We start from the raw sequence: 17,466 nt of genomic DNA on the forward strand, positions 1-17,466 counted from the left end.
TTATTGTACTGTTGGTTTTCTAGTTTTAAGCTTCTGTGCTTTTCTTTGTGCGGCTTTAAGCTGTTTTGTTTTCAACTGTTTCACCATGTGTGCTTGGCATGGTGATGTATCTCAACTTTTTGATCAACTGCACAATTCTCTGGTTTTAAGCAATGGTAATGATTTTGTCTTGAGCCAAATTATCCCAGATCACTTTCAGAATAATAGGCGACTATGGACTAGCTCTATTCTGGGTAGGTTTATTGCTCCAATCCCAGCTAATAGAAAAAAATTTGATATCTCGAAATCCCTTTCTTTTCTTTGGAAAGTTAGAGGTAGGATATCTGTCAAGAGAACTAGTAGAAGTCGCTTTCCTGTTTTTCTTATTAGGTTTGAAAATGAGCATGAGATGAATAGAGTTCTATCACTAGATACTAGATGAGTTTTTGGGGACCTTTTGTGTATCAAAAAGCTAGAAATCATTGATGATGTTAGAAACTGGTTTCCAACAATGGAGATGTTTTTTGTCACTGTTCACAACCTATCCCTGAGCAAGTCACTAGTGAAAATGTTAGGAGGTATTTTTCTGTCAATGGTCATATTACTTCCTTTGGTTTTCCTTTTCGCCATCCTAATGGTAGATTTTCTATCAATATCAAAGCTTTAGTCAATATCAGGGAACCAATCCGTTTTTCAGTAATGCAGAAAATGCTCTTGGTTTTTTTAATGGGGTGAGCTTTGAATTCCATAACTTCCCAACATTGTTTTGTGGTTACTCTGATCTGATTGGCCATAAAATCAGTAACTGTGCAAGATTTGAGATTGCACAACAGCATGAAGAATTTCAACAACAACAAGCTAAATGGAAGCTCACTGGGTAGCCATGCAACAACAACAAGAAGATGATGCTCAAAACCATGATCCATTTGCATATGACAACTTGGAGGAAGTCCAGCCAGCCATGGAGCAAGAAGGTATGGAATGGAATGAGGACTCCTTAACCTCTTCTTCAACTAGTTCTCTAGCCTCAGAAGTAACATTCACTGATCTTCAGAGAGAGTTAGATGAAGAGATAACAAGTCAAGAAGGCAAAAGCTCTAATCTTGCAAATTTTCAACTAGTGCATAACATGCTGGACTTCTTATACATTCCCCCTTACCTTGTCATGAACATCCAACTACAAATAATGTGTCATCCTCATCACAGCATCAACTTTCTCAAGCTGAACAAGATTACTGGAATAATTGGAACACAATGGAGAAGTATTTCAATGAAGACAACAATGTGCCAGCTTCTAAAAGAATGAGGATAAATGAAGATTGAAGAAACAATGAAGCAGCTGAGGCAAGAGATGTTATAGTTATTGAACCTTCTATCAATTTCATGGACCATCCACATAGATGGTTCAAAGGACAATCCAGCTCAGATGCAGCTCAAGAAAATGACAACTCCCATAAACCAAACACAAAGTGAACATCCATATCTTGCAACACAGCATCAGGAAACCATTAGGGTTTATATGCTCTCTGTTTGTATTCTCTCCTAGTTTCCTGTCTTGTAATTATTTTTATCTTCTGCTTTAGTTTGTTTTCAGTTTTTAGTTTTTTTGCTTCTTTGTTAGTTCATTTCCTTGTATTATAGTGCTTCCTAGTTTAAAGTTTGCTTCTTTGTAATTTAGTCCTTCTTAGCTTCTGTAGTTTCTTTTTTGTTGTATTCTGCTTTGTAATATAGTTCTTATTAGCTTCTGTAATTCCTGCTAGCCATTGTAATTCAATTTCTTTTCTCTGTGTATGAATTTTTCTTCCCTGTGAAGTTGGTGTTGAGTTTATTATAAGTTCTACTTACTTTTCAGTCTGCTTTCTCAGTTCTCTCTGTCATTTAATCCATAGCCCTTCCTGTTTTTCAGTTAGTTGTTCTTCAGTTAACTGTTTTTTATCTCTTCCCTCAGTTAGTTGTTCTCTCAGTGCTCTCAGTTTTTAGCTTTTCCTGCTCTTTTACGTTTTATTGGTTTGTATTGGCAGGCTGTTTACAGGCTTTCTTTCTTTTTGACTGCCAATTTTTTTGGTTGGTTTTTTTTCTCAACATTCGTTCCTTCTTCTCTGAGTCTTAGTCTGACTCCTTTGTTCTCTGTTTTGGGCTTGAATATGAGGGTTCTCTCTTGGAATGTCCAAGGTATGGGAACTCCAATAACCCAAGACCATTTCAATCACCTAAATTCTTTTTATAAGCCTGATATTGTCTTTTTAGCAGAAACCAAGGCCCAACTCTCTAAAATGGAACCTTTTTTCAAAAAATCTCAGTTTTTTGACTGGTTTATAGTACCGTCCGTGGGAATTGCAAAACGGTTAGCGATTGCTTGGCACAATAATATAGAAATGAATATGATTTCAGCAAACCTGAATGTTTGCCACTTTGATACAAAAAGTGGAGAAAAGGAAGTGATTTTAACATGTGTTTGTGGTGCAGTTGAAGCGGAAGACAAAATTGAGCAATGGTCTTACATAGCTAATACTGCTCAGCATTTCAGCAAACCTTGGCTTCTAATTGAGACTTAAATGTGATAATTGATCCGAATGAGAAACAAAGAGGATATAAATCTAGTTCCAGCAGCTAATCCTTCATATTTCATACCATTGACTCTTCGGGGCTTCAAGATGCAGGTTACGAGGGAGCTCCATTCACCTGGTCAAACAACAGACAAGGTGAGGCCAACATATACTAGAGAATTGACAGAGCACTCACATCGGTTCAATGGACACATAACTTCCCTGATACCAAGGTGAGTCACCTCCCTAGAGTAGGTTCTGATCACACTCCACTTTTACTGGATTCCCACCCAGATAAACAAATCTTACAGAAACCCTTTAGATATATTAGATCCTGGCTCACTCACCCCACTATTTCTGCCATGATAGCTAATTCATGGAATCTTCATTCTATTGGTAATAAAAATAATAACTTCTACTCTAAACTTAACCTCCTCTCTTCCGACCTTTCCCAACGGAATTCCGATGTTTTCGGGAATATTCATAAAAATATAAAATCCCTAAATATTAGGATTGATGCTCTCCATAAATCCAGAAACTATTCTACAAACCTGGATAAAATTAAAAAATTACAAGAGGAACTAGGGAACTGGTACAAGATTAAAAATGACTATTACCACCAACTCTCAAGGGATAAATTTTTCAAGGAATTCGATATGTTTTCCCAAGCTTTAAAATAACCTCCTCTCTTTTTCTTCTTATCCTTGTTCCACCAGAAATCTCTTTGTATTTTATCCATTTGATATAGAGTTTCCTTTGGGTGGTTTAGGATTTGCATTTGGTAAGTAGGGTAACCTTGTAGGACAGATTTTATGAGCACTGTTCTTCCAGCTTGTGAGAGAAGTTTAGATTTCCAACCTTGCAGGGTGTCATAGTATTTTTGGAGAAGAGGCTCAAAATTCTCCTTTCTTTTTTTATCGAAAAAGAGCGGTGTTCCTAAATATCGATCATTTTCCCCGGGACCTAGTCCAGATTGAATACACACTGTATTAAGCCACTACAGACACTAACCTACTCCAAGATAACTTCAGACTGATCTATAGTTGAACCCATACCAATCTCCCACTGATACAAGGTACAGTTGTACTCCTACGCCTCTGATACCAACAGGACACTGCGTACTTGATTCCCTTTGCTGATCTCACCCACAACAAAGAGTTGCTGCAACCCAAAATCACAGACTTGATAATAAACGAATCTATCTCACACAGAAAAGTCTATCAAAAGGATAAATATGTCTCCCACAAATAAACCCTAGTTTTTTTTTCCGTCTTTAGATATAAAATCAAGGTAACAGGAACCAATTGATAATCCGTACTTATATTCTCGAAGAACAACCTAGACTAATCAATCACCTCTCTACAATCCTTCCTGACTATACAAGCGGATTGTCGATGAATCACAAACAGGGAGATGAAGATGTTTGTGACTTTTTTATCTTGCCTATCAGAGAACTCTCACGATCTCAAGACAATCAATCGATTGTAATCGTACGATAGAAGATGCAAGATCAAATCACACAACTACGATAAAAGTAGTATCGGTATGGCTTCACAATCCCAGTGAAGTCTTTAAGTCGTTAACTCGAGTTTAGAGAAGAAACTCAAGAGTTAATGGAGATTGACTCTAGCGAGAGCACTAGTAGCACACAGACGTGTGGGGATTAGGTTTTCTCAATGCTAGAAGTTCCTTTTATATAGCCTTCAAATCAGGGTTTTGCCTTAGGTACAAAGCAAACTCTATTCATCGTTAGATGAAAAACTGATTTAGATTCAAGCCAATATCTCTCAATCGTTAGATCGAAAGGTATAGCTTGTCATACACACTTAGGTACACGTTTACTGGGTTTGAGAAAAACCATGCCCAAACGAGTACACGTATGTTGGTTCAACATGATAACCCAAAAGGTCAACCATATGAGCATCTCATATTAATCATGTTCTTCTTCACCATAACTAGTTCAATTGACTCAAATGAACTAGTTAAGAGTTTTTCAATTGCTATGAGATCTTATGTAACTACACAAGACACAATTGAAACAAAGATGATTCGATTCGATTACAATCGGCTCATGAACATTATAGCCACGGTTTGCATAAAGCATTCCTTAACAATTAATGTTTCATGTTCAGAGCACATCTTTAGATCATAACCTCTTAAGCTCACAAACAAGTTCGCGAACTTAAGTTAATCGGTTGAGTTTTCCAAACTCAGCATAAATTCTAGGGTCGAGAACTTCCGCCAGTTCGCGGTATGGGTTCGCGGACTTAGCACACAAACGAGTTTTGGAAATCCCAGCAGAAATTCTCGGTCGAGAACTTCCGTCAGTTCGCGGACTGAGTCTGCGGACTGGGTTCACGAACTTGGCAATCCAATTCCACAATCCTATCGATTTCTCTTGATCAACAAAGTTCGAAAACTTCGGTTCAAGGAATACATGGTTATATAATCTAAACTCTCATTTCAATCATTGAAACATTCTCAGAGGGCGATATTCAGTCGTGAAGAACAACATACCTTTCTCATCAGAGAAATTTCCAAAGTGATTGAAACTTTCATGACTTTCGTCACTAGGTGGAGATAAACCTGATCAAAGCGAAACGCTTTACAAACACAAGATTTCGAGTAAAAGATAAGCAATGAATACTCAGCTCGAAATATCAAGTGTATATGATCTAGTCTATATAGCATACGACTTTTATCTCATAAGAAGTAAGAGAAGAATAGATAGACTTTCGAGTGATAGATAAGTTCAAGTCTTCAATACCTTTTTGTTGATGAAGTTCCACGGTTCCTTGGTGTAGATCTTCGTCGTTGTCGTTGAATCACCATGAAGTCCTTGAGCTCAACTACACTTTTCCTATCCTAGTCCTAGACTTAGCTATGTAGGCTAGAAATCAAGACTCATAGTTTTGATCACTAACATTGACAAACATGCTTGATATAGCAACGCATGCGAGGTCGACCGATCTATGCTCTAACACAAAGACTCAATGTCTAAATGATAGTGATTCTTCTCCCATTAATTTAAGGAATATACACTAGTTGTTCAACTAGTCCCTTATAATGTGACTACGATGATTTGATCATCGAGCGAAGCACGGCTTAAATTTTGTTTCCAAGACGGAACAAAGATCTAATCACCTTGTTAAATTCCAAAGAGACCCATGCAAGTGGATTTCATATGGAACCTCACAGTGATGAGAATATAATTGATTGCATCTTTTATAGTCTCTAATATATTTGGAAGGAAATATACTTTAGAGAAACTAATTAGTCAATCTAGTGAAGTATAAATCACTGTAGTATTTGGATTATTGAATCCATATTGACTCCGACGATGAAATGTTGGGAGTTGACTCATACAGGCTTTGAGCATAACCATAATGGCACTTTGGTTGTGACATGATGTTTTGTTTTGAAAGGACTCTCACAAACATCACTTTATTTGAGTGAACGATAAAATGGGAAAAAGATTTGCATAATGCGAAGTTACGGCATATCTCACAATAAGTGTTTTCTAAAACACTAGATGCACTACCCCCTAGTTCCCAATATGCTTTTATACATCACTCATTTTTCCAAAGTCTACTGTAAAAAGGATTGATACCATCTGAAGATGCAAATGGTAAAATTTACATATTACAAAGAAAACAGGGTGAAATTCAGAAAAAAATATTCATGCGGAATGCGAACCATTAAAGTCACTTATGGCTCTGGTGAATGTTTTGACATTTTGGACTAATTATAGTTCCCAAGAAATTTGCGTTAAAAAAATCCTAGCACATATTACACAATACAAAGTGCAAAGGCTCACTACCCTTATTAATGCTAAAGAATTTACATCAAAAGGACTTGATGAATATTGCATGTTTAATAGGATCAATATAAAGCATCTTATACCCAATGGTCTTGCATAGGCTACCATCAAAGGTTACAGATAGTGCCTAAGGAATAGGTTATACGTACCAACCTATCTTTTATTGCTTTGGGGATATGAAATATTACACGCATCTTACTTAATTCGTTTTTAGAACTCAATATTAGTCAACCTTTTCTGTGTACCAGTTGGTAACTGGATTTAATCCTGACATTCGTGTTCTTAGGAATTTTTGGTTGTACTATATATGTGCCATTACGACTCCACATCGTACTATGATGGGTCTTCAAAATTGTTAAGTAGTTATGTTGGAAATAAGTTCCCAACAATAATCCGCATTTTAAAAATTTTGGCAGGAGATCTCTTATCGCCAGATTTGCGAGTTGTCATTTTAATGAGACAGTCTTCCCGTTATTAGGGGGAGACAAGAAAAAGTATTTTCTAAAGTAACGACAGGAATTGTCGTGGTGTGTTCCCACTGTGTCTCATCTTGTACCACAAATGTAAAAGTGAAGTGACAAAGAATAATCGATTTCAGTAAGTGCACTGATATCGACAAAGTGACAAGATCACACTTACCAGCTGCAAATGTTCCTGCAAGGTTAGAACTCCTCAGTATAGGGAACACCATAGACTAAGATGTTGCAACGACACTTGGTGGAAGTGTATTTAAGGCCGTGGCTCCACAAAGGAATATGGAGAGATCACCAAGTTCGATCAATACTCACCTAGAAAGGAAGTACATGAGTAAGGCACAACCTAATTTGTATCATTAATGAAATCATCTCATTTGATTGTCTCTGACTATGTTCATGAATCAATACTGGAGGACGCTCCGAAGTTTAATGATTCCAGAGAACAATGACATCCCAAGTGGATTACGAGAACGCGCACGAGTCAATGGAAAGATCACGCGAGCATACTGATGATTAATTTCATATACACTTGCTTAAGGAAATAAATCAAGATGAGATCGAACCAAGCTCCTTGTTTCTTAATGTCAACGAAGAGCATATTTGGCCTATACAATCCAGGTAGAACTTGGTTCTTTGACAAATATACAGGTATTTGGTGTGGTAGTGCTAACCAACCAAGTGTAAATCATATTGGACATACATGATTAATTTGTCACAAAGAATAATGAGAAGAAAGAAGTCTTAAATTATAAAGACTCACCTTGTGGCGTGAGGTTTCTCACAAATCCCTGGAATTGTCCTCTTATAATGAACGTTATAGTGTTCTGCTACTTAGTTAGCTTGGTAATTTCAAAATGACTTGAAATGCAGCGTATGTATGTGGTTATTACGTATCTCTGTAAAAAATCAAGAGATAGAAGATATTTATAAAAGTAATTGATAGTCTTTTGTTACCCAAATCAAGTGACTCTAAACCACAGAGTGCGTTTACAGTTAGATATAACACTTACTTATAGATTGAAGCAATCAGGCGGATGTGGTATACCCGTCTAAGTGACTATGTGATTTGGAGGGGATAGACAAGTAAGTTATTTTTCCTTGCGTATTCATAAGAAAGTTCCTGATTTAGAGTTATAGTTATCTATGTCGATGGTACAGACATGATGGATACTCTTGATGTAATAAGAGACCTTAAAAGCTATTTGAAATCCGAATTTGAGATGAAAAATCTGGGGAAAGATCGACCGACTACTGAGCTTGTGGTATATATATTATTCCAACAGTTTGCATATCTCTAAAATTTTCAGGCAATTTAACAAAGACATGCATCCTGATAGCATTCCCATGATTAGTCGAGGTTCAAATATAAGTAAATGACCGTTTTGTCTAAAGGAAGATGACGAATACGTGTTGGGAGATGAAATTCCCATATCTAAGTACAATAGACGCATTTTTGTACTTAGTATAATAATGTACTCGATGGAATTTTGCATCCTCAGGGAACTTGTTAGCTAGATATAGCTCAGCACCAATGCAACGTCATTAGAATGGTATAGTGAACGTAATCATGTACTTAAAAGTAACCATTGACATAAATTTTTTTTATCCCTTCAAAGACATAAAAAGGAATGCTAATGAAAGTGCAATCCAAAAGTTGTTGATTACGAAGGAACAATAATCTCTTCTCCAACGAAAGTAATCAGGAGGAGATATGGTAGACTATTTTCTAGATCATTACCGATATTCAGTTTCGAAGAGTACATGACTAAAGGAACAGTCTGGAACAACTCTGAAAGTAATCAGGGGGAGATGCCGACATCAGGGGGAGGATCCAAGGATATGATGTCGACATAATTTACTCCGAAATTGAAGCTGTGTTGTCCTCTTTTTCCCTTCGATCGAGAATAGTTTTTCCCAAAGGGTTTTGTTACTCGACAAGGTTTTTAGCGAGAGAATACTAAAAACATCAACTATGTTGAACGTTGAAGACATAAATATCGCGTTGATATTACTGAAAATATTTGAATCAAAGAAGTGAAATGCGATACTCTGTTAAGCAACGTAACTTCCGGAATCAACAACATGGTCTTATAAACATTTAAGTCACTAAAGTAAAGTGTGATAAACTCCTTTTGACTGCATTAGACTAATGAAAATTGTCTGACATCAGGGGGAGCATCTAATGGTGTGTTGAACTATTTTCCTTTACCGAGGTTGCTTTTTCCCATAGGGTTTTGTTACTCGGCAAGGTTTTTAATGAGACAACAACAAACACCGGGAATGTAATTTCCCAGCTAAGGCGAGGATTTTCTTCCTTAACAGTTGTGAAGCAACTAGTCAACTTCAACGAAGCAAAGTGATCATGTGCAACGGATCACCTTTTCCTGCATCTGTCACGTTGTACTCTTTTCCCTTCGTCAAGGTTTTATCCCAATGGATTTTCCTTGTCAAGGTTTTTAATGAGGCAACGTATATGCATCCAATTATATGTTCTAAGTTTACTTAATATTTTATTCTTTTTCTTTAGTTCAGGTTTTGTCCCTCTGGGTTAGCCTGGCGAAGTTTTAACGAGAAAATTAACTTAGACTCGTCGATCTTTGAGGATCGTATTCATGTGATGAACTACATGTAAAATACGAGACAATGTGTGAAGTACTACATGTGAAGAGATGTACCAAGGTTTTGTCCCACTGGGTTTTTCCTTATCCAAGTTTTAATGAGGCAATTGATTTCGGCACAAGTCATCAAGGAGACCGACATTTGAAGCACTACACCATATTTGTAGATTAGCAACAAAAATTCGCATCAGCTTAATAGCCGTTGCGAATTCGCAACAGCTCATTCTTTCGCAACGTTTGATTCCATTGCGAAATTTGTAATAACGTGTCGCAGTTGCGAAATTTTAATGGTGTTGCAATTCGCAACAGTTGACCATAACAAACGTGTGACCTGCTTGTGTGCAAGGTAACACCAGTATTGTACGTGTGCGAACCGGCTGCGTGGGTGGGAACACTAGTCTTATTTTTTAGCCCAAATATGTAAAAAGGTTTTACATGAGAAAGATTATTCCACCTTTTTTCCTTGTCATATATCCAAAATCCAACCCTAACTTATCTTCTTCTTTATCGACCAGGAGAAGCGCCTCCATCTCTCTCTCTCGTTTCGCCTCATCTCTATTTTCTTCATCAACATAAACGAAATCGAAGATCCATCGAAAATATCCATCAATAACATCAGCTCTTCTTTATTCTCTTCATCAACACCAGCTGAAAACGAAGATTCATCACCTCTTCTCTATTCTCATCATCAACAAAATCCATCAGCAGAATCAGTTCTTGAGATTTGTTGTGAATTGATGAAGAATAGTCAATGAGGATCACCAACAATATTCGAGAGTAATTTTGTGTTGTCTAAAGCAATTAGTAATTGTACCGAAACTCAAGATTATATCTCTTCGTTGGTATATGGTTAGTCAGGGAAACCCTAATTTTCTGTTTTGCTTTGATTTTTGCTGGTGGTGGTGTGAATTTTAGGGATTTACCAAATGGGAGATCTTTTTTGATTGAATCTGTTGTGAGATTTATGGTTCAATTGATTATTTTTTGCAGCTGTTAATTCCAGAAATTTGTATAAATGGGTGTGTATACTTATCTCAGCAATGGATTTACTTACTTGAGTAAGTAAAAGAAGTTTTACCTCTGGTACTTGGACTTGGGGGACTGATGCTCAACAGGTAAGTTCTTTCAGTATGGTTTCTCTTAATCTGATATATTTCCATTTTTGTCTTCCATTTGGATTCATATATTTTTCATCATCGATAATACAACTTTGTTACATCTACTGGATTAGGTTGATACTGGTTTTGTCGACACCAAATTTAAAGTTAGAGGAGAATAAAATTTGGGTTTCAGAGGGTGTTCTTGGGTTACCAAATTTAAAGAGAATTAAATTTGGATTTCAGAGGGTGTTCTTGGGTTAATTTCAATAGTGGTATAGAAGTTGATTAATCTAAACACCAAGCCTGCAGTTTGAGATATATAGAAATAGCAGTTCAGCAACTACGTATATTTCAGTTTCTTTATACTACAATTTTTGATGAACACATCTTTTGTTTTCTTGCTTATAGTGTTTTTGTCAGTGAATAGGACACACCAACAGATTTGAAGTACAAGTTCCACTTTGGGCTCACCAAAAACAAAGACCAACATTGGTTGACGTTTAACTAACACAATGACTTTCATCATTTCACCGAGTTGGGAAAGCAAACGGGAAATGCATCTTCATATGTTTTGTTTACTTTTGTTGATTGTTTGCAGGACATTGCTGCCGAAGCAGTAAAGAAAGGCGTCGTGCTACTAAGAAGCCTTAATTTATGTTAATCGTTGGTGCTAATTTGGAGGTGATCTAGAAGAAAAGAACCGACAACTAAGAAGTCAGAGTGCAGATTGTGAGGCCGCTATTCGGTATGGTTTCCTGATGTGTTTCTGTTAATTGATTAATCAGCATAGTCTTTTCGGTATGGTTTCGAGATGTGTTATCTGTTAATTGATTAATCAGCATAGTCTGTTCAACACGAATGCATTCCTCAAGCTATTTTGGGTATGGATGTTATCTTCCCAGTAAAATCTGGGATGGGAAAAAACTTTTGTCTTTGTCCTTGCGACATTGAAGCAAATTGAGCCTGTCGCTGGACAAGTTGCTTCTCTGATTGTGTCAATAATCAGTTTATTGCCTATAAGTTTAATTTTCTCAAAAGTTACCTCACTGTTCTGTTAATTGTATAGACAAGGATGTACATGAGATCTTCAAGATGAGTCTTCATGATAAACAAGTCATGATGTTTTCAGCCACACTCAGCAAGGAAATTTGTCCAGTGGGCTGGAAATTCGTGCAAGATGTAGTGTCCTGTGGCCAGTACCCCTCAATTTCTGAAGTTTCCTTTTGAGACCAGTTGTTCGTAGTAAATTATATCGGAAGACAGGAAAGGTCTCGAATATCTTTAGCAGTGCACTCTACTTCATGCATTGTATTCTGGGTAGCTTCTCGAATGGTGCTGAGTGTAAGTTGGTGGTGATGTGCTTTGTTGTTTCAAGGTCAATGACTCTGTGGTGCTGTAGCAGAGGCAGGGGGACATGATGTTGCCGGCGGTTGTTAGTGGACTCTACTTCATGATTATGCATTTATAAAAAAAAATACTTTTATCATGCAAGGATCAGATGTGAGTCTAATAAATCCTGTACTTGTTGTCTAGCATTTGCTTGAATCAATTTTGTAGTTGGTACATCGTGTACCTGAAAAAAATTATAACTATTTTGTGTGATTTTTATGAGATCCTTCAAATTTTTGCAGGCTATTAGTTGCTAGCAATCCATTATAAGGATTCTTGTAGAGCAGACAGGACAAGTGAGATGTGTTTTCTACCTGCCTTTGGGTTGGTAATTTTCATTATTTCTACTTTGATTAATTATTAGTGGGTATGCGAGCTAGCGTCTAAATAACATATGTGGTGCTCAAAGTACTGATCCCTGTTCTCTTTGTTTATTCTTTGCTAGGTCTCAAGGGATTGGTAGCTTCAATCGTATTTGATCCCAATTCCCATGTCCTCAGGCCTTGGTCTTGGTGCTGCCTTTTCTGGAGTAAATCTTGTCACTGTAAGTTAAGACTATTAGAGTCAAAATGAATGATGTCTTTGATTGATTTTATGAGAATTGTTTCTGGCGTTCTCTTTTAGATATCAATATGTTTGAAGATTTAGTAGAGAAAGTAGAGTGTAGATGTCAAAATGTACTCCTGGATCTCTACATCTTTTTAACCCAGAAAGTAACTCCGGATGCACAATGTGGAGTTCTTGAGTGTCTCTGGATCCAAACCCTTGATAGAGGTGATTGACCTTGTCTTGACTCCATTCTTGAAATTGTTGTGCATCTGAATCCGATGGGTGTATATAATTAGAAGTTCTTGTTGTGAATATTGTGATCCTTTCTAATTTATCAGTATAACTGGATAAGAATCAAGCTTTCCATACCTTGATAATGACTGCTCCATTTGATACTTTTGAATTCTTTTGTTCTGCATATGAAAGTGAGAGATGGTCTTAAGTTCTGTTATGAGGAAGTGTCTGCTGATCCAAAGTTATAATGTTGCTAATACTGCTTACATCATTCTCTTTTTCTACAGAGATTAAGGTAATTTGATTTGGTTTGACATGGGTGGATATGCGAGAATGAATAAGGTAATTTGATTAGCAATCCATTTCATTTAATTCAGTTTCTTATATGCATCGAGTATCATACTTATGTGATAGTAAACTTTAGATCTTGAAGGAGCTTCACAAATCTTGTCGGAAAGAAGATGGGACAGATGATTAAAAGAAAGGAACTCAGTTTTTGGAAGTGTATGCTATTGAGATCCAAACGTACACACAGACAAAGAATTGTAAAAAATCTCAAGGTAAGTGTTGGGATAGGTGTGCATTAGGTTTTATTAGTGCTGCGTCATGTATAAGTTGATAAAGCCTGCTACTGCAATTGAATTTTATCTTCCAATGGCGTACATTTACAAGGTTTGGTAGACAACAATTGGAATGCAATTCGAAAATGGTGCTTACCTAAGAAAAGATTGGTAGCTGTTATAGGAATAGTTAGAAGAATTGGCAGTCAACAATTGGAATGCAGTACTGCATATGAATGATTCGTTTTATTTTATAATTCATTTGTGTTTTTCTCTTCATCTTCCTTCCCTGTTTATACAAACCTTGCTTTTTTATGGATGCAACACAGTTGTTACATTGTTATGACATAACCTTAGCGTGCATTCCATGGAGGCTTCAAGACAAGTAGTGGGGACTCGGGAGTGAATCTAAGATTGCTTAACTATATTTGGAGGGTGCAATGTGGTGATGATGCGCAACAAGTGAGAGTAAGGAAGATTTGCAATGTTTAATTTAGAAATAATGAAAGTAATCTTAAACATAGAAGTATACATGATTGAACTTATGCACTGTTTAATTTAGATATGATGAAAGCTTACGGAAATATTGGTATTTAGAAGAATTGAACTTTCCATGCTGTATGATTTTAGTAAGACTAGTTGTTGCATTCTTGTATATGTAAAGTTCTGTTCATGTAGTGTTTTGGCCTGAATTTGGCCTGGAAATGTTGCAGGGAACTCTTGACTAGGTCAAGTGACGACTGACTTGACTTTTCTTTTTTCTGTTGCAAAAACTTTAGCAACGGCTATAATTTGTTACTAAACCTTGAACCAGAATAACAAAAGCCGGTCCGGCTATCTGGAGCCGTTCTAAGTTTTTTTGGCTCCAAATTTCGCAACGGCTAAAGGACAGCTGCGAAATGTTAACTTCGCAATTGCTGGAAGCTGTTGCGAAAAGATATAGCAACAGGTGATATCTGTTGCTAAATCTGTTTGACTACTGAAACCGTTGCGATGTCGAGGAAAACACAGTTGATGAAATGAAAACCGTTGCGGAAAATTATAAGAGCCGTTGCGGAAAAAATGCAACGCCACGTTTCGCAACAGATGTCTTATGTTGCAAGTCCGGTTCGCAATTGCAGGGGGCCCCAAAAATGGTGTAGTGAAGAACTACATATGAAGCACTAGTATAAAGTTTTGTTATTGAACCGCACAAGGGGGAGTGTTACAGGGCCTACGACCCGTTGGATGTGCGGTCCAACTAGATTCCTAGGGTTGTATATAAAGGAAACTATGTAATACTTGTACTCTATTCTTCCAATAAGATATTCTTCTTCTTGCCTCTACATATTCTTCATTCACCTCTGATTCTCCTCAAACAATTTACTTTTTCTATCAAAAAAAGACTATCACCAGTGCATAATTTTTCAAAAAATTAAATGGAAAGTACTAGTGTACTGCTCTTTTTCTCCGCTTGTAGGACTAAGATAAAGAAAATCATTGCATTAGTGCCATACCCAGCGTTTGCTAACTCGCTGCCCTTATTGAGTCTTTGACCCGATCATCATTATAGTCATACAAGTTTTGAAGACTGGTGATAATATTTTTAAGATAAGAACTCCTTGGACAATTTTGATCAGACGACTTTTACAGAAAATTTATGCAATTACAGGCATTTTATGTGACCCAAAATTCATACAAGTACAATTTTGGAGTTGATCAAGGATATATATTATCAAAAAAAAAATGTTCCTTTAATTCCTGGGTTTGGATGGTAACCTGAATATTAAAAAATAAAATCCTAGACGGTAGATTTAGATGGTCCGCGACAGCTACTTTTTGGCCGAAAGTCCTTCGCAGACGTGAAATTACTGATTCTTCGCAACCGAAAATTACTTCATTGCAGCCGACTCCAACGCTCTACTGATACTTAGCCGAGGACGTGGTATGTCATATAGAGGCATAGAGCACTTGGATTTTAAATCAATTTCAGCAGATTAATTGTACGAATGGAAAAGCTTACGGCTTGTGCTTGACATAGTCAATGTTAGAGTTATTTGATACAGTATAATACTACTTTTCTTTTCCTTGTTTGTTTTTTACTACTATTGTTGTTGAATTAATTAGGGAATTTTGATAAAGTGACCCACTTTTGAATTAGGGTAAATAAAGTGCCCCCGTTTTTTTTGCACGTTTCTAAAGTGCCCCGTTTTTTCAAATAACGCTTTACATACGGTTAAACGCAAGATGACAGTTATCTCACCTATTAAAAAGTCATATTTACCCCTGAACTATAACCTGAACCTTGAACCATGTACCCTGAACCCTAAACCCCTAACCCTGAACCTTGAATTATGCCTAACCCTGAACCATGACCCCTAAACTATGAACCCTGAACTATGAATTACCCTGAACCATGAACCATAAACCATGAAGCCTAAAACCCTAACCCTGAAGCCTAAAACCCTAACCCTGAACCTTGAACTATGAACCCTAACCTGAACCCTGAATCCATGAACCGAACTTGACTAACCTGAAAAATTGAAATAGAAGATAGACATGACAAGTAAAGGGTAAATAAGTAAAAATTTAGATGGAAAACTAATTAGATGGAAAACTTAACAGTGGGGGAAGTTTTGAAAAGTTGAAAAAAACTGGGGCAACTTCTTAAACCGGAAATTGAGAGTGGGGCAGTTTATCAATATTTCCAATTAATTACTCCTAGGAGGCTAGTAGTTGGAAAGAATTAAGAAAAGAAAAAGAAAATTCAAAGGCCTTTGTTGTTGCTGAATTGATTGGTTACAGAGATTCTCCTAGGAGGCTAGGAGTGTGTCAAAAAGAGAAAACGAAAGATCAACCGATCATAACTACATTCTTTTGCATGTGTACCTCGACCATGATTGCTACATATTCGGGTTGGCGCGACATCTTTGTATTTACTTACTCCAACAAGCACTTAATACATTAGCATAAAGTTAATGATGCCTTCCAAAGTTAATACATCATGCAGTAGTTATACTCTTCCGGCTGTGATGCCTTCCACAACCAAGCAAGCAAACCCCTCCTCTGCTGCCGTCACTGATACTATTATGCAACAAACTGAGGTAATACCAGAAACACAAATTGAATCAACTTGTGCGCAACAAAGGAAAAGCAGAAGATTTTCATCAGAGGATGGAAAATACTATTCATACAAGCTTATCAAACGTTTTTCAAATGGGTCTTTTTATAAACAGATCCACTACTCTGAAGATCTTTGATGTTGGTCATGTTCAGAAACATATGACTCAATTGAAGAATGGCCTGCCAATTGTTCTAAAGCAAGTTACCACTCAAAATATTACTGTTGCTGCCTCTATTTCTGGTGCTGAGTCAACCTCTAGTGGCCCGATTCGTACCAAAAACTCTTCAAGAAGATTCAAAACTGCTGCTATCCCAAACACCAGTCCAATCATCACCAGAGGAACATTTAACTCTACTGAACAAGATGCTCTAGAAAATCTCAAAAGGAAGATTAATCTCAGGGCTGATCTACGGAAACGTACCAGAGCTAATTCTAAAGTGTGGCTAGTATAGTGGTAATCCCTGAAGAAAAAATCTCTACTGAACCTGATTATGCTCAATTGTGTCCTCCAATTACCAAATTGGGATAACTACCAGCCATTGACCTCTCTACATGTTCTCTCAATACCTAACATATATTTAACTCTTTTGGGAACTACAATGTACATGCCGACAATTCCCCAAGCAACAATGGTGTCTGCAATAATTATCTTCTCAATGCCGCTAGTTCTAGTCTCGATCCTCCCAAATTGCTTCTCAAAGTGGTGACGGTACCAGTGCCTCTCTTGGTGGTGGATCTGACTCTACCACTCAGCTAAACCATCCTCATCCATCCCCTTTAATTGATAGTACTGCTCGTAATGCCATAAATCATTTCACTGTCAATAACATCAACATGATTGCTTGGAATCTTCGAGGTTTTGGTAAAAAATCTGCTAATAAGGAGCTTAGTTTACTATGTAAGAATGTCAACCCTGACATTATTTTCCTCTCTGAGACTAAAATGAATAAAGACATGGCAGCTAGAAAATTAAGAAACATGGATTTCCTTGTACTTTTAACATACCCTGTGTTGGTAGAAGTGGTGGTCTTGCTCTTGCTTGGAAGAAGAAAGTTCACCTCAACATTATTTCATCCAGTGTGAGGGGTATCT

The 17,466-nt window shown here is 37.0% G+C and overlaps 1 long non-coding RNA gene across 1 annotated transcript; it reads left to right on the forward strand.

The window, feature by feature from the left end:
* Window positions 1-10,087: 10,087 nt before the first annotated feature.
* Window positions 10,088-12,242, forward strand: LOC113337884. The gene is made up of 5 exons (XR_003354478.1): window positions 10,088-10,288; window positions 10,430-10,554; window positions 11,138-11,284; window positions 11,606-12,039; window positions 12,171-12,242. It is a non-coding gene; the product is annotated as an uncharacterized LOC113337884 (long non-coding RNA).
* The last annotated feature ends 5,224 nt before the right edge of the window (window positions 12,243-17,466 follow it).

Source organism: Papaver somniferum, unplaced genomic scaffold, assembly GCF_003573695.1.
Source record: "Papaver somniferum cultivar HN1 unplaced genomic scaffold, ASM357369v1 unplaced-scaffold_18, whole genome shotgun sequence".
NCBI lineage: Eukaryota > Viridiplantae > Streptophyta > Magnoliopsida > Ranunculales > Papaveraceae > Papaver > Papaver somniferum.